Source organism: Silene latifolia, chromosome 1, assembly GCF_048544455.1.
Source record: "Silene latifolia isolate original U9 population chromosome 1, ASM4854445v1, whole genome shotgun sequence".
Classification (NCBI taxonomy): Eukaryota; Viridiplantae; Streptophyta; class Magnoliopsida; order Caryophyllales; family Caryophyllaceae; genus Silene; species Silene latifolia.
The window spans coordinates 97,948,142-97,974,283 of record NC_133526.1 but is presented as its reverse complement, the minus strand read 5'-3'; the positions used below and the strand labels follow the sequence as shown (position 1 = coordinate 97,974,283).

Below are 26,142 nucleotides of genomic sequence, written 5' to 3'. Positions count from 1 at the left end.
AAGTTGGGAATGATTTTAGGGTTAGGGAGAAAAGAGGATTAAATCTCGTGTTCTGAAAACAGCGGCACTCGACCGAGTGTCGAGTCCACTCAGTCGAGTGAACTCACTCGGTCGAGTAGCACTTCACTCGATCGAGTGGACGCACTCGGTTGAGTGTACCTTTCACTTGACCGAGTAAACCCACTCGATCCACTGCAACACCACACGGTATAGGCTCAGGTCAAGTGTAAGGCCGTCTTTTCCTTCTTCTCACGCGGTCCAAGGTCTAAGTACGGGTTCCACAAATGCCGGGTATTACAATCTTCCCCCCTTAAAAAAGAACTTTGTCCCCGAAGTTCACCACTCACTCCCTTTTCCAATTATTTCTCGGTCTTCTCTCAAGCCTCATTCTCGGTCCTCGTGTATTCTCTTGCCATCATCAATCTTATTGTTACGCACGTGTGTCCTATCTCTCCTAAGTTTCTTGTTCGCTCTTATTACTTTCCTACGTATTGCGCTCTTTCTTTCTAAATTTCTCCGAGTTCTTACATTCACTCCCCCTAAAAGGGAACTTCGTCCCGAAGTTCGCTATAAGCCTCGCATGCCGCTCGTCCGGTAATCTACCATTATTACCACAAGTTGTGCATGATTACCATATATATATATATATATATATATATATATATATATATATATATATATATATATATATATTGTGGGAAATATCGGTATATTTCATCAAAAAAAAATTCGGATTATAATGAAATTATGAAATATGAAATTACGAGTCATAAACGAATTGCATAAACAAAAGAGAAGAGATTAGAATTAACCTTGGTCCTAGAAATTTGGCCTAAGAACAAATATCGAGATCGATATTCCCCTAATCGTTGCACCCAAGATGCTCCGAGAAAATGCCCCTTTCTTGCTAGAAAGAAAACCCTAATTTTTAATAATTTTAGGGTAGTTTTTAGGGTTTTGTGATGTGAGTGTTTTTGTGAAAAAATCAAGTGAGAAAAATGATTCTTCCTCTCTCCTCTTAAAACCATCCAAAGGGAGCAAAAGGAGGAAGATATTTTTCTTCTTTTATTTTCCTAAAATCAAGTGACCAACAACCAAAAATAAGAAGAAAATCTTCTTATTTTCGGTTATTGTCAACATGTATAATATGTGTATATTTATCAATTGTCATTTATGTCATCACGTATTTAATAAGTCCACACACAACAGTTTGTAGTTGATTTATTAATACCGGTGTGTAATTATTTATTATGATAGTTTTGTATAATATATACATTAACTATAAATATCGCATATTTATAATTTGCTTAATTAAATATAACCGTTTACGTTTAATTACGAATTAACATCTTAATTCGTTTAAGCTAACATTATATACATTAATTAAATATAACAGTTTATATTCAATTTACGAATTAACAATTAATTCATCTCAGCTAATATTATTTAATTGTATTAAATAATCGTCTCATCATCACATTGACTAACTTTTTAGTCAAATACATGGACTAACCTTTTAGTCATATAAGGCATCAATGTGATTACATTTTCATATAATCACATCTCTCAAACACATCCTTTAGGTGTGACTTTTAGGGACCAGTTGATCACCGCCATCAGTATGATAATAACGTCAAACTTCTAGCAAGCCAACCGTTATTAGTAAACGTTGATCAACTGATAAAATACTAAGTATACCCTGTGAACCTATAAGAGGTTTATACACGTTATCACACTAATTGTGGAGGACACTAGCTCCAACATATATATATATATATATATATATATATATATATATATATATATATATATATATATATATATACATGTATATATATATATATACATGTATATATATATATATATATATATATATATATAGAGAAGGGTTCTTATAAGGCCTTCATACCATATAAGGCCCTAAGTCCTTATAAGAGCCCTGGATGGAAGGGATGGAGGGATGAGATTACATCTCATTGAAGGGTCACAATTCTCCCTCCCTAATCTCCTTCCCTAATTGTGTATAACTCCACCTAATTTTGTACAACTCTTCCACCATTCTAATCTCCCAACTCACTTCCTCATTATTCATTCATTCACACTTCTCTCATACACTCATTCTCTCTCATCTTTCTCTCATTCTCTCAAAAAAAAACCAAATCAACAAAAAAAAACAACAAAAAAAAAACCAAACAAAAAAAAAACAATACCCTTCTTCACCATTCCGCCTCCCTCACTCCACTCACTCCACTACCCTACCCCGACAACCCCTACCCTTCATCGTCCCTCCCTCCCTCACTCCACTACCCCGACAACCCCTGCCCACTGCCTATCACATTTCCTGACAACCTCACCCAACAACACCCTTCTTCACCATTCCGCCTGCACCGACACCACAACCCGACAACCCTCCTCCATCCTCCGTCCTTCCTGCTGCCGCCAACCGACACTCACGACCTCACCACCACTCACGTTCCTCCGTCCTTCCTGCTGCTGCCAACCGCCAGACAGCAACCCATCACCCTTCCCCTCCGACAGCAACGACCACAACACCACCCCACCAACACCGACGCCCCTACCACCACCATCGTTCTCCTCTTAAATTTCAGATCTAATTTTTTTTAAAAAAATTATTGCATTGAGGAGTCTTTGTTTTGTTTTGTCTTTGTTTTATTTGTTTTGTATTTTTGGCGGTTGTTGTGTTTTGTCGTTGTTCTTCATTTTTTTCAGATTTACTTTTTTGTTCTGTCGTTGTTATTTGTTATTTGTTTTTTTTTTTATTTGGTTGTTGTTATTTGGTTTATTTTTTTGTTATTTGGTTTATTTTTTTGTTATTTGGTTATTTGGTTTTGTTATTTTTTTTTTGGTTTTTGTTATTTGGTTTATTTTTTTGTTATTTGGTTTTTTCCTTAGATATTTGTATTTTTTTGATAGATTAACGGGTTTTTGTTATCATGGATTACAATTATTTTCGATTCTTTTTTCGTTTCTTTTTGTTGGTTTATATAAAAGTTACACTATTTACGACTTAAATTATACCCTGAAAATATTAAAGTTATACTATTTACGACTAAAGTTATACACTTAAAACATTAAAGTTATACATTTTATGACTAAAGTTATACAGTTTTTACATTAAAGTTACACTATTAACATCTAAAGTTATACATTGTATAAATTGAAGTTATACAACCATTCAAGTTTGTTTTGTTGGTTTTTTTGTTTGGTTTGGTTTTGATTTTTTTTTTGTTATTTGATTTTTTTTTTTTGTTATTTGTTTTTTTTTTTAATTATTGGTTAATTTTTTATTATTGTTATTGAAGTTTTTTTATTGTACTTTTTTGACTTATTGGTTTTTTTAATATCATCTTCTTATGTGTTGTTTCAAATTTGAATTTATAGTTCTAAAGTTATACAATTTTGAACTAAAGTTATACAAATTTGGACTAAAGTTATACAAATAATGACTGAAGTTATACTCTTATGGAATAAAGTTATACAATTTTGGACTAAAATTACACAAATTTGGACTGAAGTTATACAAATAAGGACTAAAGTTATACAAATAAGGATTAAAGTTATACAAAAAATTAGACTAAAGTTATACAAAAATGAACCAAAGTTATACAAAAATGGACTAAAGTTATACAAATATGGACTAAAGTTATACAAAAATAGACCAAAGTTATACAAAAAAAGACTAAAGTTATACAAAAATAGACTAAAGTTATACAAAAAATGGACTAAAGTTATACAAAAATGAACCAAAGTTATACAAAGATGAACCAAAGTTATACAAAAATGAGCCAAAGTTATACAAAAATGAGCCAAAGTTATACAAAAATGGACGAAAGTTATACACAAAAATGAACCAAAGTTATACAAAAATAAACCAAAGTTATACAAAAATGGACCAACGTTATACAAAAATAGACCAAAGTTATACAAAAAATGGACTAAAGTTATACAAAAAAATTGGACCAAAGTTATACAAAAATGAACCAAAGTTATACAAAAATGAACCAAAGTTATACAAAAATGGACTAAAGTTAGTCCATATTTGTATAACTTTAGTCCATTTTTGTAGAACTTTGGTTCATTTTTGTATAACTTTGGTTCATTTTTGTATAACTTTAGTCCAATTTTTTGTATAACTTTAGTCCAATTTTTGTATAACTTTAGTCTTTTTTTGTATAACTTTGGTCTATTTTTGTATAACTTTGGTTCATGTTTGTATAACTTTAGTCCATTTTTGTATAACTTTGGTTCATTTTTGTATAACTTTGGTCCATTTTTGTATAACTTTAGTTCTTATTTGTATAACTTTAGCCCATATTTGTATAACTTTAGCCCATATTTGTATAACTTTAGTCCATATTTGTATAACTTTGGTCCATTTTTGTATAACTTTGGTTCATTTTTGTATAACTTTGGTTCATTTTTGTATAACTTTAGTCCAATTTTTTTGTATAACTTTAGTCCAATTTTTGTATAACTTTAGTCTTTTTTTGTATAACTTTGGTCTATTTTTGTATAACTTTGGTTCATTTTTGTATAACTTTAGTCCATTTTTGTCTTAGATGAAAAAAAAGTATCTCACAAAAAAAAAAAAAAAAAAAACGAGATTTAAAACACGAAATCTTAAAAAAAAACGTATAACAAGAAGAGATTTAAGAAAATGAATAAAAAATGAGAACTAACAAAATAAAAGACAACTAAAATAAAATAAAAGACAAAAAAAATAATGAATGGAAAAAACAACTCAAAACATACAAATTAACACAAAACGAAAAAAAAAAAAAAAAAAAAAAAAACGAGTCAGCGGCGGTGGGGCGGCGGCGGTGGGGTGGCGGCGGCGGGGCTGGTGGGTGGTTAGTTGGTGTCGGGTGGGGTGGTGGTGGGTGGTGGTGAATGAAGATGAGAGGAGTGGGTGATTTATTTGGGTTTTTTGATTTATTTGGATTTTTTGGGTTTTTTTATTTATTTGGATTTTTTGGGTTTTTTTTATTTATTTGGATTTTTTGGGTTTTTTTATTGAGGTTTTGAGAGAAGAGAAGAATGAAATGTGTGAGATGAGAGAGAAATGGGTGGGTAGAAAACAAATATATAGTAAATTAGTGATTAATTAGAGTGGATTAGTGAAGGAGGAGAGAGATGGTGAGATTAGCTTATAAACACACTTTTTTGGGGTTGATCTGATCCCTCCATCTCCCTCCATCCAATGGCTCATAATAGAACTTATGGACTCAAATATATAAGTGGCCTTAGTTGATCCTTCCTCTATATATATATATATATATATATATATATATATATATATATATATATATATATATATATATATATATATATATATATATATACATATATATATATATACATATATATATATATATACATATATATATATATACATATATATATATACTTTTTATGACTAGGTTCAACCATATTTAATATTCGCATGTCGTCCACATAATGTACCAAAACGCTACAACACGTACTAGTGTTACAATCTCGTCATGTGATGCATAAGTACTACTATTATATATTTCCACTACTATTACGGAATGCATATGGACTTTCATGTCCTTTTTGCCATCACGTAGTCGTTTGTCGTTTGACTATTCCCTTATACCGCCCAAACCATTGACAAGGTCAAGAGTAAACAACTCATAAAGATCTATCGTATGGGTTTCCTATGGTTAATCGACTTTTAGTAGGTTGGCATAGCTCAAAATCAACGTCAAATGGGTCATAGGTGGTCAAAATTTCTCAAAAAGAGTCGAATTACACTGTACTCGGTCGAATTCAGGAGTTACTCGATTGAGTCAGAGGCACTCGGTCGAGTGGTCACGCCACTCGGTCGAGTGGGGTATTTACAGGAGGTTTCCAGAACCTGTTTTTAGGCCTACTCAATCGAGTGAAGGGGGTACTCGGTCGAGTGGACCACCACTCGGTCGAGTGAATATGGCACTCGGCCGAGTGTCGCTGGGCAGTCCAATTTTCGGCCATTAATGGTCTCTAAGCTTCCTTAAGGTTGAACATACAAGCAATGGGGTCCCAATGGTGATCACTACACCATCCTACTATGTAAGGTCTATTAGTCTTGGCCTTACGGCCGGCTTACAACATAAAATTAAATTGTTTAAGTTTCAAACGACAATTAAAGTCTCAAGGATCTCGAATTATAAGGCCCCAACTACTTGGAGGACTTCCCCTTCTTGCCAATGCTAGGCATCCACTTGGCCCATCCGGAGCGACTCTTCCCCGTCTTGCTTCCCCCTTCCGCTTGTTCCTCCTCCTCTTCTTCATTTTCCTCTTCCTCTTCCTCTTCCGGTCCCTTGCGAGGCGCCGCCTCCCACACTTCATCTAAGTCCATGGCCTCTGCCGCCGTGGATGTTCCTGCCTCACTTCCACTCCCTTGATAGGCATAGCTCGGATAGATCCCGACATCACCCATATACGGGTCACGCAAGTGTCCTACGCCGAAAGGAAAGTTGAGCTCCCAATCCGATGGTTGGATACCATAGGCCTTGAAGACTCCGAAAGTGTCTTCGGGTACGGACCAAAATCTAAGACGGTGGGCGGGTCGTACTCCTTGGTTATAGGCCGCCTCGTGCATGTCCCTGTAGATACCCAGTATCTGCTAAGACTCCAACAAACACCCGATGATTATCGGACTACAACATGTTTTGGAATTGCGGCGTTTGATCGACAGTTTGTGTACAACTTTACGTCGGAAAACATAAAACGATTTCGAAAATAAAACATTTTAAAACATTTCAAAAATACCTGGAGTGTTTAATGCACGACGACGGGGTCGCAATGACACTAACTAGAGTCAAAACCGTCACCGGACCAAAAACCGACTCGAAAATTCAAATCCCGACTCCAACAACGAGTCAAACCGAGTCAACCACCGAAAAGCAAAACTTTCCAAACCTTCTACCTTAAGTTTTCCCGGATTCATGTTGGTCAAGTACCAAACATGTGACTACAAAACCTAGGATAGAACAAATCATGATTGCGTTTGTTGTGAAAGTGGCAACACAACTCGAAGAACGCGACGTGGCTCGCGCCTCTTTGAGCAACCCAAGTGGCCACGTCGCTCAAAACTCACACAACCACTCATTATCCTATAAATACCCCTCAAATGACACCCATTTAAGAGTTACGCGAGTGTCCGCTCCCTCTTTTCTCCCTTAAAATTCTCGGCTCGACTTCTTAAGTCACAACCCGACGCGTATTTACGACCTACCGATCGTAAACATGAGCCTTACACATTGTTTGGTACCGTCATCGTGCATTAAATCACTTGACCTACCAGTTGGACCACTACACCATCACTAAGCTTAAAACACTCTTTTTTACTTACCAAAACGGTTTTAAACCGAGTTTTTTCCGATCAAACGAGTTATTACACTTACGCCGGTCACTCGCCATAACCAAACATGTAAGTATGAGGGTGTAAAAACCCTCTTTTATTATGTTTTCATTCGTTTCATGACTATAACATGCTAAAACATGCAAAACATGAACCAAAACATGGAATAAACGAGCCAAAACTGATTTTTGGTCTGAGGCAGAAGCCCCTTAGGTCGCCAACTGGCCCGCACCGAAATGGGGTATTCAGACCAGAGATCAACCGTGTTTGTTCTCGTCATTTCCCTTAACCCATTTTTCATATTTGTAATCGGTTTTCACCATTTCAAGTATTTTCGAACCATTGTTATTTTATTTCACATGTTTTAACCATAAAGCATTTTTCACCCTTGGTTCCTCATACCATGACGGTTAAATCCGTGTTTCGGTGATAATATTTGGTTAATGACATTTAGAAGGTATTTTAAAGCCTTTTATTTCATTTCTTTACATTTTCAAACAAATATATTAGTCACCAACACAAAGTCATCCTTGGTTCCACATACCATGCCGAATTTTAACCCGGGTACGATGATGAGTATCGACTAATAACATTCAAACGGACTTAAAAACAATTAGTCCATAATCATTTTCAAAACTATTCATGTCAAGTTTGTCAAATCGAACCCGACACCGAATATTATCAAAATAATGATGATTATTCGAGTCAAGTTCTTCAAATCAACAAATGTGGTCTAAACGACCCCTTCAAATCAAACCGGGTTCAAATACCCATTTTCAACACGTTTTATAACGTTTTCTAAAAGGTCAGAACACGGCACATAAACGTGGGCTAACCGCGCCTAAACAGCTCTCCATTTCTCACTTTCAAAACCGGAGAGAGGCCCCTTGTATCGCCGGGTGGCTCGCGCCTCATATGGTAAATGCAGTACAGGGCTGTTCCCTTCAAAGATTAGTCTAGGACGATCCCGACTCGATTAGCCGGATATAGGACGGATCAGATGACTATTTGATTATCCAAAACCATATTTGCAAAATGCCTTACTAAGATAAATGGATCATGTTATGCACCCTAAACCTAATACGGTAAATGGATGTTTAATTTCCGTCTTGCATGCAAATCAACCATTAATCAAACTCGACATCTTATACTTGATACTTGGATTAAATCAACCGACTTAGAAAGCTCTCACATGTTAGGTTTAAATTATTGGATGCGCATTCATGCATTTAAACCGTTTTATCAACTTTTGCATTCAACCAACCAAGATCGATCAGTAGAGGCCGCTAACGCGGGCGAGATTGGGTATCTGATTAAAGGGCTTCCCAATACATACCTTCGCCTCTTACTCAAAAACTTTGGATAGTGGACGACCTTATCCAGGGCGTACGAGAGTCATTCTAGAGATAGGATGCTAAAGAGGGACGATTTCCTTATGTTTAGTACCTATGTCAAACGCTGCTTTGTGCTTCGATTTGACCGAGGTATAAAGTGGAATTCGAACGGGTTCCAGGCATCCCACAAATGCTTGGTGGCGACTCCGAACATCTCTAATCGTTTCGAGACCCTAACCGACACGAAACCAACCGATCTAAAACGATCCGGTCGAAAGCATCTTTACGCCGCCGAGCGTGGCTTTCAAAAAGACCGTTGTATGTCCACAGATCGAAGTGGGCTTGCAGGTGGGCCATGTCCACAGATTGGCGACTCCGCTGGGGAAAACTAGGACACTTACGTCATTTTGATCCCAAGATGGTGAGACTCGAATGAGGTCTTGGTTGGAATGCATTAATTGATATTACGGTCACGGTCGGGTTCCTTGGCCGGGCCCACAACCTAACCCTTTTCGACCAATTGGCTCGTTTCGTCGGCGTGAGTTTTCTCATCCCCGCGTTTCGAATCCCGATTGAGTCAAGCATACCGCTGACGTTACACATTTCTGTTTCGTCAAAGAGCTTTCATCATTTTCGAGCACGAGGCTAGGGCACCCTCCTTACACATTTTGTTTGGATTGGTATCCCGCTCGCAAATCGGGGTTTGATTGGTTGGTGTGTAACCCACCCTTTTAAGCCAAAACCCGTGTCAGCATAATGCATAATATAATGAATTGCGAGTGCTTATGTGCTACTTGATCATAAGTCCTTCCGTGTCATTTTCAAACTTTCAAAAACACCTTTTTGCGCCGTTATAATGGCCATTTCAAACCTCGGTCTTTCGCCGACCGTTGCACGCCTTTCTAGGCCGTCGTAATGACGATTTTCAAACTCGGTTTTGTATAACCATTTTAACACGTCTTTCTAGGCCGTCATAATGACGATTTTCAAACTCGGTTTTGTATAACCATTTCAACACGTCTTTCTAGGCCGTCGTAATGACGATTTTCAAACTCGGTTTTGTATAACCATTTCAACACGCCTTTCTAGGCCGTCGTAATGACGATTTTTAAACCCGGTTTTGTATAAACATTTCAAATCACCTTTTTACGCCGTTATAATCGCCGCGTCTAGACACGGATTTTAACCCGTTTCGCGTCGACAATGGCTCTTTCAAAACCCGAGAAAAGCACACGCCCTTTTCTCGAGACACTTTCGGATCTCGAGGACCATGCACCGTCCCCGAGACCTCTTCACACATTTCAAACTCGATTTTCAAAACATACAATTTTGAATTTGAAAAACCGTCTTGGGAAACAATGCACTGTTTTCCGAGCCGACTCAAACTCAAACCGTCTTTTGCAAATAAACTTAAGACAACCCTTTCAACTGATCGACTTGCGGAGATCTCTATCTTCGGAAGCCGCCCATTAAAGCGAAAAATGAATCTTTTTGAAAATTTCTATTTTCGAAAACTTCAGTCCACCATTCCAATTCCGCCTCGTGTCTATCGAGCCAAAGCAAACGTACTTATGGGTATTTACTTATGAGTCGTCTCACCACGAGACCCGTCCAATGGCGTCACGCCGTTATGTTGGACTCGTGTCAAAGGTTCAGTAAAACACCGTCACGTCATAAATTGAGTCAGCACCGAGGGACCACACACGGTCGCCCCGTCTTGTTGAGTCTGATCTTTGTCCCGTCCTTTGTGCTGTCTACGTTCAATCTTGGAACCGTGTCGGATTGAGTTGTAATGTGAGCCATTTTTCTGCCTTAGAGCCATGTCCTCGTCTTCAGCTTCGTCCAACAACAACAATGATAACAACAGAGATGTCACAACCGATCGCTAGCTTGACCGCTTACCGCTCTTAAGGTCACCCTGGATCGCGTCGAGACCCGTGTCGACGCCCTGGAGAACAAGGAAAGGCGGGGAACACAATAGCCCACCTCGATGGCGAGAAGAGGTTGAAGCTCTTGGAAGAGCAGCTCCTAGCCCGGGGTAACAATATCCATCTTGAGAACAACCGAAGGTTCGAACCTGTTGGGGACCAGTTACCTGACAACTTCACCCTGACTTATGTGCCTAAGTTCAAAGGAGTGGAAGACCCACTCAACCATATCCGTGCTTTCAAGTACTACATGGCCATTAAAGGGGTCAAACAGGAACTTTTTACCTGGATCTTCCCATCCTCTTTGGAGCCGATTCCTCGCCAATGGTACTACTCCCTTGACCCGAAAAACCTTACTACTTGGGATGAGATCGCAGTTGAGTTTACCAAACAGTATGCCGACAATGTCGAGATCCAGGCCAACACCCATACTCTCGATGTGCTAACCCAGAACGACAAGGAAGGGTTCACTGAGTTCCTAACCCGTTGGAGGAGGATGAGTACTCAATTGGTCAGTAAGCCGAGTGAATCAACTCTGGTGGAAACGTTTGTCAACAATCTCCGCCCAGTTTATGCCAACCTATTGAGGTATCAGAATATCAAGACCTTCCAAGATCTGCAGATTCTTGGGACGCGCATTGAGGACGACCTCCGAAAGGGTGTCTTAGCAAAGACCACTGGCAGAGGATATCAGGGATCCATGTCAACCGGATCTCGCCCTTACGGCCAGACAAACAAGATTGATGAGGTTAACCTCGTTGAACCATCTACGAAGAAAACTGAACGCCCCCAGAGAGTGTTTACCAACATAGGGTCGACTTATGCAAGTGCCCTGAAAAGACTCATGGACCAGGGGAAGTTACAACTGATCGGACCCACCCCGGATCCGACCGATGCCAAGAAGTCCCGTTTCTGGAACCCCAATGCTTACTGTCAGTATCATCGAGGGAAAGGGCATGATACCGAAGCTTGTTTCAAACTCAAGCACCTCATTCAAGACATGATCGAGAAAGGAGATTTGCCTTTACCCCCACCGACTAAACCGAACAACAAAACGAATCCCCTGGGAATTCACGCCATCTCTGACGATGAGCCGACCCTAGACTGCTCTCACCTCATCCTGCCAGTCGATGACGAGGTGAATGCTTTGGAAAAAGATCCTTCAGACGGAGTGTTTGTGTTTAGTGCTGCCACTATGCTCACTATGTTTCAGCAAGTTGAGGAGGCTATAGCCAGCCTCTCTGAAAGAATCACCCGACTCGACGATGCCTACCGTCGACTCATCTTCAATCCCCCAGCACCGCGTCCGAGGGAGACTTCCCCAAACATTCAAAACTACCCACCCCAGAATGGATTGCTCCCGCGACCATTCTAGCATAGACTCCACGAAAATCACCCTCAAAATAACTACCCTCAAAATAACTACCCCCATAAAAATCGCCCTCACAAAAGTATCCCTCACAAGAAATACCCACCGAGGAATACCCCTCCAAGGTATCCTCGAGACTCCGAAATTAACGGCATATGGAGAGATGATGTTGAGGATGTCTATATCATCCCAGGGAAGGAGAAGCGGGCGAAAGAAATCGGACATCTCACCCGTTCCGGACGTCCCTATCAGAATCCGAACAATCCAACGGTCGTTCTAACAACGAATGACCAAATTGTCCCAGAGGTGGACACTCAACCAAAGGCCCCCGAGAACTCAATCCTGAAGCAGCTCCAGAAAGCAAAAGCCGACATCTGAATTTGGCAACTGATCGCAACGTCTTTTGAGCATAGACAGGCTTTGCTGCAGGCTTTGGGAAAATTAACCGTGCCCTTCACCTCTTCCCCAGAAGAAATAGTGGCGCACGTGACAAGGGACGCCCCTGATCTGAACAACCCGGTCGTCTTCTCCGACGAGGATATCCCTCCGTTCGGAGCCAATCATAACCTGGCCCTGTATATTACCGTACAATGCCTCCAGAAAAATATAGCCATGGTCCTCGTGGATGACGGTTCCGCCATGAATGTCATTCCTCTCAAAACTGCCCACAGGCTGGGTATCAAGGAATCTGATTTGATCCCAACAAATCAAGGAGTACGCGCCTACGACGGCACTCATCGCAAGGTCGCTGGGCTAGTCACTTTGACCGTCGCAACCGAGCCACTGGAAAGACAAACCAGTTTTCAAGTGGTCGACATCGACGCGTCCTTCAACATGCTCCTGGGACGTCCCTGGATTCACGCCGTCAAGGCGGTCACCTCAACTCTCCACCACAAGATCAGGGTCCTCTTCAACGGAAAAACGATCACGATTCCCACTTCCCCGATCAAGGCAATCATGAGAAAGGGGATAGCCTCCCAAACCATTGAGGAGGACGACAATGAAATGTGGAGTTTCCAAGCCGTGAACGCCATAACTGATGAATTGACGCCCTCTGATTATAACCCGTTCACCAACCTCACGGTCAACCGTATTATGATGCGTCAGGGTTATTTCCCGGGTTTGCCGCTCAATCCACTGAAGGACCCGTTGCCTCCCTTGAAACAGGCTAAGGTTCCCAACATTCCCTTTGGGCTGGGATACGAGCCTACCGATAAAGATATCCAGGAGATGAACCTCCTTGTCCGAAAACGCAAGAAGCACGGGTTTATCCTCCGTCCCTACCACTTGACTCTAAACGGATACTTTGTCCCCGAGGAAGAGTCCGAGCTCTACCACGGTTTTCCAGAACCAATCTATGACTCTATGGTGAAGGCTAGGTACCCGGGAGTGGAAGTCTTCCAGGACTGCTACTTTATCCCTGACAACATCGAAGCTGCATCAACTGAGTCCAAGCCGTCACCATGCCTTAACGGACAAGCTGTCACGCTCCTGTTTGGGGAAGATAACGTCAAACACCACAACTATGAGGACATCATCAACATCGCCCTGAAAGACAATCAATTTGATCCAACCGCCTTGATCTCCGATACTGACCCGGAGAAAGCCACCCAGAGCTGGAGGAAGACCGTCACGTGGAGCGATCGCCAGGGCCGCATTCTCAAGATAACAACTGGAGAAGGCCCTATGTTCAAGGAGGGAAGTGAAGAAGGATCTGAGTCTGAGTCTGAATCTGTCATAACTCCTAACACTCCAGATGTCCCAGTCAAGGTCCCCTTCCCACTATTTTATCACAAAGTCGTGGCTGATTTAGAGGCTGGGTTTACTAGGGTCACCCCCACTCCCATGAAAGATGACAACCTGGAGCATGTTCCAGGGACCACTTCCTCTGTTGTGTCGCCTCTGACTGACCACGAGATGTCTGTCCTTTCCGAGCTTTTCGCTCGTGTCAACTTAATGAACGCTAAGTTTGCTTATGACTCGTCTCATTTTAACTGCAATACAATTCTGAATGACTATGAGGAATTTGAGTTGAGTGACTACCCACCTCCCTTAGCCAAAGAACTTGACAAACGGGAAACCATAACCCCCATCATTGAGGAGACCGAACCTATTAACGTAGGAACCGACGATACACCTCAAGAACTTAGGATAGGGACAACCCTGGACCCCTCGGAAAAACAGCAGTTCGTTGACCTCCTCCACGAATACAAGGACGTGTTCGCCTGGTCTTACAGAGACATGCCTGGGATTGACAGGGAAATTGCGGAGCACCGGATACCCATTAAACCTGGGGCTAAACCTGTGAAGTAGAAGCTACGCCGGATGCGTCCTGAGTGGGCCCTGAAAATCAAAGAAGAAGTAGACAAACAGTTCAAGGCTGGGTTCATCATGGTGTCTGAATACTCGAATTGGGTGGCCAACATTGTGCCGGTACCAAACAAAGACGGAAGAATTCGGGTTTGCGTCGACTTCAGGGATCTGAACAAGGCGAGTCCAAAGGACGACTTCTCCTTGCCACATGTTGACATTCTGGTAGACAATACCGCCGAGCATGCTCTCCTATCCTTCATGGACGGGTATGCTGGGTACAACCAGATTAAAATGGCTGAAGGAGACATGCACAAGACTGCGTTCACTACACAGTGGGGTACATATTGCTACACGGTCATGCCTTTCGGCCTCATCAACGCCGGAGCAACCTATCAGAGAACCGCTACCACTCTACTGCATGATATGATGCACAAGGAGGTAGAGGTATATGTCGATGACATGATTGTCAAATCAAAAGAACGGGACGGCCACATCAGTGCCCTCCGGAAATTCTTCGCTCGCCTGCGGAAATATAACATGAGACTAAATCCTCAGAAGTGTGCATTCGGGGTCACCTTCGGAAAACTCTTGGGACATGTCGTCAGCAAGAGAGGCATTGAGATTGATCCAACCAAAATCAAAGCCCTTCAACAAATGCCTCGGCCTAGGAACGAGAAGGAGATTCGGGGATTTCTCGGTCAGGTCCAATACATCAGCCGGTTCATTGCCAAGCTCACTATGATTTTTGAACCAATATTCAAGAAGCTTTTAGCCTCCGATCACATCGATTGGGACGACGACTGTCAGAAAGCCTTCGACAGGATAAAGGAAATCCTATCCAAACCCCCTGTCCTTATGCCACCTCAACCGGGGATTCCTCTATCCCTATCCCTGACTGTTACCAATACAGCCATGGGAGCAATGGTAGAAAAAACAGTTGGCAACGAAGTGCGGGCCATCTACTACATCAGCAAAAAGTTCATTGAGTACGAGAAGAGGTATACCCAACTGGAAAAGACATGCCTTGCCCTAGTATGGTCAACAATGAAGCTGCGGCATTACATGCTCAGCTACACGGTCCACATCTACTCTAAGATGGACCCGGTTAAATACATCTTCGAAAAACCCGTACTAAACGGAAGGCTGTCTAGGTGGACACTGATGCTGTCCAAGTTTGATCTCAAGTTCGTACCCTTCAAGGTAATCAAGGGAAGAGCAGTCGCTGATTTCCTGGCAGAGAATACCGTCAACGAAGATCCAACGACCGACACATGGTCACTTCCTGACGAAGACATCCTTTGTGCCAACTCCGACGCATGGGACCTATACTTCGATGGAGCACCTAATCTGAGAGGCTTCGGGGTAGGAATCCTTCTAATTTCACCAGAGGGAGAACATGTTCCAATCTCGGTCAAGCTAGACTTCGCCGTCACCAACAATGTCGCTGAATATGAAGCATGTCTCTTCGGCCTACAAGCAGCCATCACACTCGGCATCAAGAGACTGAGGGTCCACGGCGATTCCTCGCTCATCATGAATCAGGTATCCGGATCATGGAAAATCCGATCTGACAGCTTAGCTCCCTACCGAGCAAAGATCAATCAGGAGGCCGAGTTCTTCGACCAAGTCGACTACTTCCACTTGTCACGAGAGGAAAATCAGTTTGTTGATGCCCTGGCAAAACTTGCCGCGCTCGTCAACATACCTGACGACATGACATCAATGCCCCTATGTGTCGATAGAAGGAGCGAGCCAGCTCACATTTGTGCCATTATCGACGACGAGGAAAGCCATGATGAACCTTGGTACCAAGCCATGCTCAATTACAAAACCAAAAACGAATTCCCTCCCAACTCTGATCAAAGAGGACAAAGAACCGTCCGTTTACTTGCATCACAATTCGTGATAAACCAAAATCAACTCTACAAAAGAACACCCCAAGGAATTATCTTCCTTTGCATCGACCATCACAAAGCCAAAAACGTCATAGGAGAGGTTCACGACGGAGAATGTGGCCCTCACATGAGTGCAATGATGTTTACACGGAAAATCATGCGGCTAGGTTACTACTGGACCACCATGGAAGCCGATTGCCGTAACTACGTCAAACACTGCCACAATTGCCAAATCTTCGCCAACATACAACACATACCACCATCCCTTTTATACACCATGACATCACCCTGGCCTTTCTCAACCTGGGGCATCGACATCATCGGGAAAGTCAACCCGATAGGCACCAAGGGGCATTGCTTCGTCCTCGTCGCCATCGACTACTTTACCAAATGGGTAGAAGCGTAGTCATATGCAGTCTTGACAGCCAAACAAGTGGCCAAGTTCATTCAAAACAACATCATCTGCCGATATAGGGTACCCCATGAAATCACCAGCGATCAAGGCTCTCACTTCCGGGCGGAAACTCAAGCTTTGCTGGACAAATACAAGATCAAAAGACATCGATCATCCCCCTACCGTCCCCAAACTAACAGAGCAGTGGAGGCAGCGAACAAAACTCTTGTCACCATTATCAAGAAAATGCAAGACAACTACCGCATTTGGCCGAGCAAACTCCCATTCGCACTCTGGGGATACCAAACCTCCATTCGAACACCGACAGGCGCCACACCCTTCTACCTAGCATACGGTATGGAGGCGGTTCAACCGGTAGACTTAGAGGTCCCTTCTCTACGCATTTCTGGAGAGTCAAGTCCCTGAGGCGGAATGGACCCGTCAAAGGTACGAGCAACTCACTCTTCTAGACGAACGGCGACTCAACGCCTTGCACAACGTCCAGCTATACCAACGACGTATACAACGGGCATTCAACAAGAAGGTCAAACCCAGAAACATCCAGGAGGGTGACTTGGTCCTCAAGTCAGTTCGAGCATCATTACCCGTCGATCCGAGGGGAAAATTCAAACCCAACTGGGCCGGGCCATATCTGGTCAAGAAAATACTTTCGGGGGGCGTGAGACTGAGTGACCTAGATGGGGAGGACTTTACAAACCCGACCAACCTGGACCAACTCAAGAAATACTACCCTTGAACCCTAGCAACCAACGACCTAAGCCTAGTTTTACAACTAGCAACGACCTCAACCCTTTTCAAGTCAAGTTCCTCAATGTGTTCTGATTTGAAATTGCATGTTTTATCGAGTCTAAGCTGCGGCACCTTGCCCGTTTCGAATGTCCTTTGATCTGTCAAAGGCAACATCCATTTGCACTAAAACAAACCCCCTGAACTACGAGCATGGTTTGATTTCGCCTCTTCAGGTGAATACGTAGGCAGACCCTCTTATGCCTGAGGGATACAACCACAAAACCCAATTCAAATTTACAAAACATTTCGAACTACGATCATGGTTTGATTTCACCTCTTCAGGTGAATACGTAGGTAGTCCTTTCTTACACAAGAAGGATACAACCATTCCCACAATCAAAAAACGAACATCCCCATACAAAAAAACCCGCATACAAAAAAAACATCCCCAAAAAAAAAGAAAGGGAAAACCATTCCCTTTCCCACCAAAAATACAAAAAATGAGCCTTTCTCCATGTCCACAAAATACCACGTTCCTGAGTGCAAATGTTTAGGACGATTCAAATCGAATTGCCTTTACAAAATGGATGAAAGAAACAAGCGTTCACAATTTTCGACGCGAGCAATCCTCTTATTTAATTAATAATAGGAGGGATTACAATTTCAACAACAAATAAAGCTCGACGAGTCTACAACTTGTCAAAGCTAAGGTGTCAACTACAACACCTCACATAGTAAAACTAGCACAAAACACACAATAACTAGCTAGTACAACATAATAAAAACCTACAACAATAATACAACATAATAATAAAGTGGGTAATGGAGGTCTTCACTCTTCCATCTACCCTTGCCTTTTCCCTCGGGGTACATTTTCCCCTTATTCTTCTTGTTGGCCCGCCTAGCACGGATTTCCTCCTAGGAACGGATCCTAAATGGATCTAAGACGGCGACGGCCTCCGGTCTAGCACAAGACCCCACATTCGACCCAAGACGAGCCAATGCACGGCCCACCATATTCTTGGGGCCGGAACTCCTCCTCTTCGGAGGTCTCATCACATCGGGAGTAGCTCCATCAACATACTCCTCAAAGAAGGCACGGTTGGCCTTGCGAACCTCTCGGTACTTCAAATCGACAACCTCGTCCTTACCAAATTTGGATCTCTCTTCCAAGGACAGAGCACATGACCACTTGACATAAGCGGGAGTCACCCATGTCGTAGCAATGGGGTTTGGTACCTCCCAAAGCGGCCGAGTGGCCCACCATCTTTCGAAAAACTCCACAAGCTCGGAGTTCCGGAAAACATTCTCTTGAACAAGAGTATCTTGAGCGGGCACCTTTTGTTGACGCCCCATTTGCCTCATGAGCCTTTCAGGATAAATGAAGGAAACAACCTTCAAGCCCACCACCATCAAAGAACGAGGACTAGCACCCGAAGCGGGCAATCCCGTGAAGGACCTTAAGTGCCACCACGGCACCACCCAACGGATATGAGGACCACCCTCCTCCGCCAATCTTGCGGCCCAATAGGCCTCGGTGGAAGCAAAACTATCCGGGTACAACTTCTTCCTCATAGTAAGGTGACGGAAGGAGTAAGAATATGGATTAATCGGAGGCTCTACGTACCTTAGCCTCTCTAATAGCCACACTTGAAGGATCCTCGGGGACCCGAAAGAGGGAGCTTCTCCACAAGAGCCTTCCTTGTCCAAAGCTTGGATAATCTCTCCAAGCACCAACCATGATGCATCTCTACCATGCTCCATTTGCTCAATCACATGGATAAGGGTCATGCGACCATGACATCTTGGCCCCTCCTTCTTCAAGACATCAACAAAGAGGTACACATGGACGAGGCAAAAAGCAAGAGCCCTTGTCCTAGCCACCTCCGAGACATTAGCATCTAATCGGTTTGAAAAGATGTTAATAAGAGCCAACATGTCCACACCATGTGGAGCAACAAGAAAGTTGATTTGGCTTGTTGACAAGCCCAACATGGAACGGAATTTCTCCTTGTAGCACAACCGAGTCGGAGGAAGCACCGGAGCACAACCCGGCCACCCACCAATGGCTCCAACTTCTTCGGCGAGAGGGCAAATTTCGCCTTTCGGGAAAACGAAAACATGGTGTTTCGAATCCCAAAACCGAGAACATGCTTCAAAAAATGAAGGTTGCGCCTTGACTTGACGAAGCACCAACAATTGACCAAATCCCATGCAAATGAGTTGATACTTTTCGGGAGGCGACAAATCCCGGCACCATTGTCTCAATGCTTTAAGCATCCATGAAATATTTTTGTGGAAGAAGAAGAGGTTTTGTAGAGATGTTTTTTGTGTGTTTCGGATGATGAAACAATGAAGCGCAAACGTCTCTATTTATACAGAATGATCAGCGCATTTTTCAGAAAAAGGGGAGAGCCGGCTTCCATCGCCAGGCTGCTCGCGCCTCTTTGAGGCTTCCCCAGGTTTCCCGCTGTTGACTTGTCTCTTTCAACTTGTGTTTTCTCCTGACACCTCAAACCTCCCGCTAGGAAGCTCGCACCTCTTCGGGAAGATTCAAGACATTTTTGTGTTTCCTCACACTCACATTTCTTTGTTTTTGCGTTTTACGAAATCCGACACGGTTTCCATGACGCAGCTTTAAACATACGGATTTTTATTTCTTTTTTTTAAGGGGGGGAAGGGCTAGTCGCCCCGATCCGCGATGATTCGTTTCCATGTCAGTAGAAATTCCGAAAATTTTTCGCTTTTCCGGCAAAAATCAAAATCGAAAATTGATAACACGACGTCAATTTTAATCAAAATTCAAGCACTCACAAATTCGAGTCTTGACCTCAAAAATCATAAATCAAATGTACTCGCAAAAATCTTTTTCTAAAATTCTTTCCTGACGGTTTGAGTTTGGATTTTTAAACAATCAATTTCAATGATTTCGATGCAATTTAATTCATGACACGAGTTAATTGCTCAAATTTTCAAATCAATTCCTTTTTGAATTCCAAACACGGCGACTTGTCACGGAATTTTCAAAATTCATTTCAAAATGTCAATTTTAACTTCAAGTCATGTTGGTTAATCTTGATTTTCAAACAAATGCTTTACGTGTTTTCAATCAAATGCTTCTACGTGTTTGCGTTTATGTATATCTGCTATCTGTTGCCTGTTTTCTACACTAACGATGCAGGAACTGGTGCAAACATCAAATGGAGAATCGACAGCCGACAGCGCTCCTCCGAAACACAACGCAAAAAAGCCAAGAATCACAAAATGAGCTACAATCCAAAAACACATATATACAAACCGCCTCAAGCAAAATACATCGACACACGTTCGATACAAACGACTGACCATACAAACAGGGTCCAGTACAGACGTCTATCATACAGACACAGGCCTAAAACTACCGTCTATCATACAGACACTTGCCTAAGACAACTAACTGAGGGCTATCCGCCACCTACCGAACTAAGCACTCTCTATCCTCTCAAACGGAAAAGAAAGAGAGCAACACAAGAAACAAGGGAGCAACAACGGAAGCAGAGGTGATTACCATTATGGTAATACCCCGTTCCTGCTCCACGACAAAAAGGAAGACAGTGTCTTGCAGACTTCAGATGATGAGGAGGCCAAGAACCATGATGTGACGCATCACCCCGGTGCTGACCCCCAATCATCAGCCATCCTGTCTATGAGCCACAACGAAAAGGACAAACCGGCCACGTCAGCCGCCTCTCCTCCTCTACGGAAGCATCCTCCACCACCGCCTCAAATCCGGCAGCCTCTTCGGTCGTCCCTTCCCCTCCAGGATCGTCTTCCTCCTCCAAGGCCTCAACAACGGACCCCATAGGTCCCAAACGATACCCTGTCATCAAAAGAATAAACAAAAAATGTCAGCCGAAATTTCGGTATTACGACGGCATGAAATGGATAAATCCAAAAAACAGAAACAACCTGCAAAACAAAACAAGGGCAATCCTGCCCAAAATCCAACCAAACAAAGTTCACAAAAAAAAAACACAAAAACGACTCGCCCCTCTTTTCAAGCAAAAGACGAGTCAAAACCACAAAAACGGCATTTCAAGACCCAGATAAGGTCCGCCTACAAACCAAAATACATTCCCGACACAATGGGATATTTTTCTACGACTCAAAAAAAAGCAACTCATACACTAATTTGAGCCCAAACCGGTCAAAAATTCAAAAACGACCGCATAAAGGCAAACGTGATTTCATCACGCCTCAAGGTAACCTAAATTACCAATGAGGTCCATTTCAAGGCAAACTGACTCAATTCAAGCTCAAATAGACGCATATTTTGTCAGACATAAGACCGTCACAAAAGGCAAAAATCCAATTTTGCCCACGTTACCCAACGAAGGTCCATAAACACTACTACAAAAATGATCAAAGAGAACGGTCTCTAACCGTTCTTATAGGCACTTTGGACCGTCCTGTGGCCAAGCGTTCTCTTTGATATAAGAGAACGGTTGAAATCAAGTCAACCCGGTCTCTTTGTAACAACAATCAGAACGGCCGAGCTCCACAACCGTTCTCTTTGATATAACACACAGAACGGTTGCATATAAGAACCGGTCTCTTTGATAAGGCCGTTCTCTTTGTTAGAATTTTAGATTTTTTGGCGCCTTAGTTCTACCTTTTCAAAGTGAACAGTTGTGATGGTACTAACCGTCCTAGTTGTTAATTTTGTTTTTTTAAAAAAAAAATTCTATTTTTATCGTAACCCTACATAATTGAATTGTATAGCTCATAAGAATTAAACCTGTTATAATTCAGAAACTCCAGCAATTTTTACACAAAAACCTTCCGATTTAATTTGAACCATTAGGACAAAATACAAAATACAAAATACAAAATACAAAATACAAACCTTTCTATTGAATTAAACTTGTTACTACCAACATATGTTTGCATGAAAACCAAGGAGCAAAGCACCATAAGAACATCGGCTAGACAGCTACTGGGATTCTCTAATAAACCTAAGCCAAACAATACCTTCTCTCACTCAGTAATGCTTTATGAGAAACTGTTTGTTCACATAAAGACGGGGACTCTTGAGCAATATATTTCCAACGACTTAAATGAGCCTCCACCATTCCCATTTCTTTCGATAGAGCAGAGGCCATCACATTGAACTCGGCTTTAATGTCCTTTCTCTCTGAACAACACTCAAAACTTAGAGATGATACCATATGTAGATTAATCATCATTCAAATACCAGATATACCAGAAAAGGTTCTGCGCTACAAGAAAACAAATACATACTTTGAGGATTCTCCTAGCTTCTAGTTCTCAGCCCATAAACTCCCTTGCATTGCTGCAGTCGTCGCCTTCAACTAATTCATTGGCTTCAATTTTTTATTTTGAGCATCTTTGGATCCTAAACCACATGAAAGGTAGTCATGAAATACAAGTTCCTATACGACTATATAAATTTACAATGAGCATACCACATACCACAGCAAATTAGTGAAATTTTTTAACATTACCAGCTAACTTACCAATTGTTTCTGCTAAGATACATAAAATATGAAAATCTTTCTTTAATCATATTCTTGCACATACACCTCAAAAATATAGCCTTCTAGAGCATAAATTATTCCCAACTCTTTGGCAAACAACTTCACGCATAATATAGATACAGTCCACGATTTTATCCAAAAAAAGTAGACTTCGTAATAAAGAAGAAACTCACTCTCTTTCTTTTTGGCAGATGCCTTCTTAGCTGCCTCTCTTGCTTCAAAGCCAGAATGACCTTGTCTTCCTCAGTTCATCACCAAAGAGATCCAAATCATCAACATCATCATCTGCAACCGCTTCCTGTAGGCAAATCAATAACAAATTCAATTATAAACGTTAAACTTCAGAGAGTAACGATGCACAATGGCAACTCCTGTAAGAATTCCCTGAAGATTGAGTTTTCGCATTTATAAGGAAAATTTGGTAGCAGAATGTGAATGGAAGAGCAAAAATCTTATTGGAGTAACCAATTGAAAATGTAAACTGATCATATTCAGATACTAATGCTACAACTATTGTAATAATAACAAGCATACAAGATCCAGTGAAGCCTTTCACAGTTCACAGTCCATCCTCTCGCATTAAACCAAAAATACAACTACGGAACTATGCAACAATCCTATATAAAATCAACTAAAGTAAGATTTTAAAATAAAATCTAACAAATTCTACACTTAAATCTAAGAATTTAAAATAAAATAACAATAACAATACTAAAAGCAGATAAAAATAGATCTAAATTGGGTGTAACACCCCCAATTTTTTATATTTTGACTAACTTAAAAATTACATTTACATTAAAAATTCGTCGAAATACGGGGATATTATAATCAATATACAAAATCTCTTTACAAAATGTTTTTATAGTAAATGATACAAAATGAAATAAAACTTTTACAAAGTCTTTAATAAAAAGATCGTCTTGAAAATCTTTTGACAGCAGCGGAAGTCAAAGTCACCTGAAAATAAACCGTCACCATGATAAGTAGCCCAACATGAGCTGAAAAATAGATACTACCTCATGGCCATTTAAATATTAGAGCTAAAATAAAAGAAAATGAGAATTCTTTAGTTCAGATTTTTTTTCAATGATAGAACAAATGAACTAACTTTGTCTCTACAAAATAGTTGGTCAGAAGATAATTCAAGTGCTAACACATAAGTGCCTTTTACTTCCTCGAGACTAAAAGATTAACAAGACTGACCATAGCCTTAATGTGTACACCACTAGGTCAGCGCCTAACAAGATTATCTAATGGCTAACAAAAGTATTTAATGGCTGGCTGAGGTAGGATTCGCTCTACCTCGTACAACTAGTAAAGGCATTTTCTTATTCCCGGCTCACCACTGTGGGTTATGAGCCACACTATAAGTATGCCCGGCTCGCCACTGCGGGTTATGAGCCAAACTATAATCCTCGGCATTTTTGTATGCCCGGCTCACCACTGCGGGTTATAAGCCAAACTATAATCCTCGGCATTTTTGTATGCCCGGCTCACCACTGCGGGTTATAAGCCACACTATAATTCTCGGCATACTTTGGCTTGTCACTGCGGGTTTATGAGCCAACTTTAATTCTCTTGTCTTATGACTTTGAATTTTAGCAGATACGCTATATAAATTGAAATTTCCAAAACAAAGCTAAGTTGTCTTATTGCAAAGAAAATAGTATAATTACTTCAAAAATAACTAACTCAATAACTTTGATCACTCTGGACCATAAAATACAATATGACACAAAGGTCCCATAACTCAATACCAATAACCAATCTCAACTTCAATATTTATATCGTCAAATGTTCATTTAAACAACAGCTCAATATTCGGAGTAAATTTCCGAGCTACTCACCCACAAGCCGAGGTAAAAGAAATGACAACTTAAATACAATAGTAATCAACCACAAAGTACATAATATTGTGATAATACCAATCACAACTGCCCGATTATCCATCTGAACAACACCATTACAATTCATATACAAGATTCATGCATCATTGTCCTTTTCATCTTATGTTAAATAAGACTTCCCACTATACTGCCATTGATGTATAAAAGAGATTACTCTCAACCTTCTAATCTTTAATCATGTCTTATCTTTATAGCTAACAAACTAATTCCAACAAATTGAACCAAATGCTTTCAAGTAAGGCTACTGGGTACACATAACTAAATCAACTCCTTGTTTGCTTAATTTATCAAACGTGACTACACCAATCTAATTTAACAAATAATAAAATTATTACTCATTCTGCATATAATATAGATTACAACCAATCCCAAAATAATTAACACTAGGCTTACCAACAGAAGGCCAAATACAATCATCGTCCTTTACCGCTGCACTAACTTTATTCTTACTAATTCACATAACATGTAACCTTGAATTGACATCATTTTAAAGCTTTGATCTTTGATTATAATCCCACCATCCATTATAACTACTCCTATAATTCTTGCTTTTCTCGCTTAAATGACCATATCAATAGCACTCTGTACCGACTAACACAGATTTAGTACCATCGTACATATCTCATACCTTTCAATTACCTAAAGTTTATAAACTTCTTAATCCAACCCGTCTCACATGTAAAATAATTCAATCAAGAATATAAATTGATATATACTACTCTAATCTGTAAATAATGAAAACATTAATATAATACTCCCAAACTAGTTATCGTTTTATAGCACACAACAATAATTCATCTTGCTTTAATTTCAATAAACAACCCTAAACTAATTAGGTAATAGAACTAAAGAAAAAGAAAACATACATCTGTGTGCTAAGAAGACGAGATCGAAGATGGCTTGCAGCAATATAGTAAGTAAATAATCCTTATGGGAGTTATGGTGAAAGAAATTGAAGGAAAAGAAAATTAAAATTATGGAGGATGATATATGAGAAATGATCAGGCGGTGAAGTTCAGTCTAGATAGTTCTATTTTTATTTTTATTTTTATTTTTTTTTTATTATTTTTTTATTTTTATTTTATTTTTTTATTATTATTTTTTTATTTTTAAATTTATTTATTATTAACCCAAAAATACGGGTTATTACATTGGGAGAAAGAGATGTTGCTTCGTCATTGTTGTCTCGCCGTTGTTGGCGTGATGGCCAACATATAATTCAATTAGACCTCAAATATATATCCAAAAGCGAAAATCGAATACCTAGATGATGAAATATACCCGAATTCCCAAATCGATTTTGATAGCAAATGGAAAGTCGGAAAGCG

At 40.8% G+C, this 26,142-nt stretch overlaps 1 long non-coding RNA gene across 1 annotated transcript; it reads right to left on the bottom strand.

Moving 5' to 3' along the window:
- Positions 1 to 22,128: 22,128 nt before the first annotated feature.
- LOC141598640 (uncharacterized) lies at positions 22,129 to 25,821 on the bottom strand. Its single transcript, XR_012523609.1, has 4 exons — positions 25,681 to 25,821; positions 23,081 to 23,205; positions 22,651 to 22,765; positions 22,129 to 22,543 (listed from the first exon to the last, which is right to left on the bottom strand). It is a non-coding gene; the product is annotated as an uncharacterized LOC141598640 (long non-coding RNA).
- Positions 25,822 to 26,142: the final 321 nt, after the last annotated feature.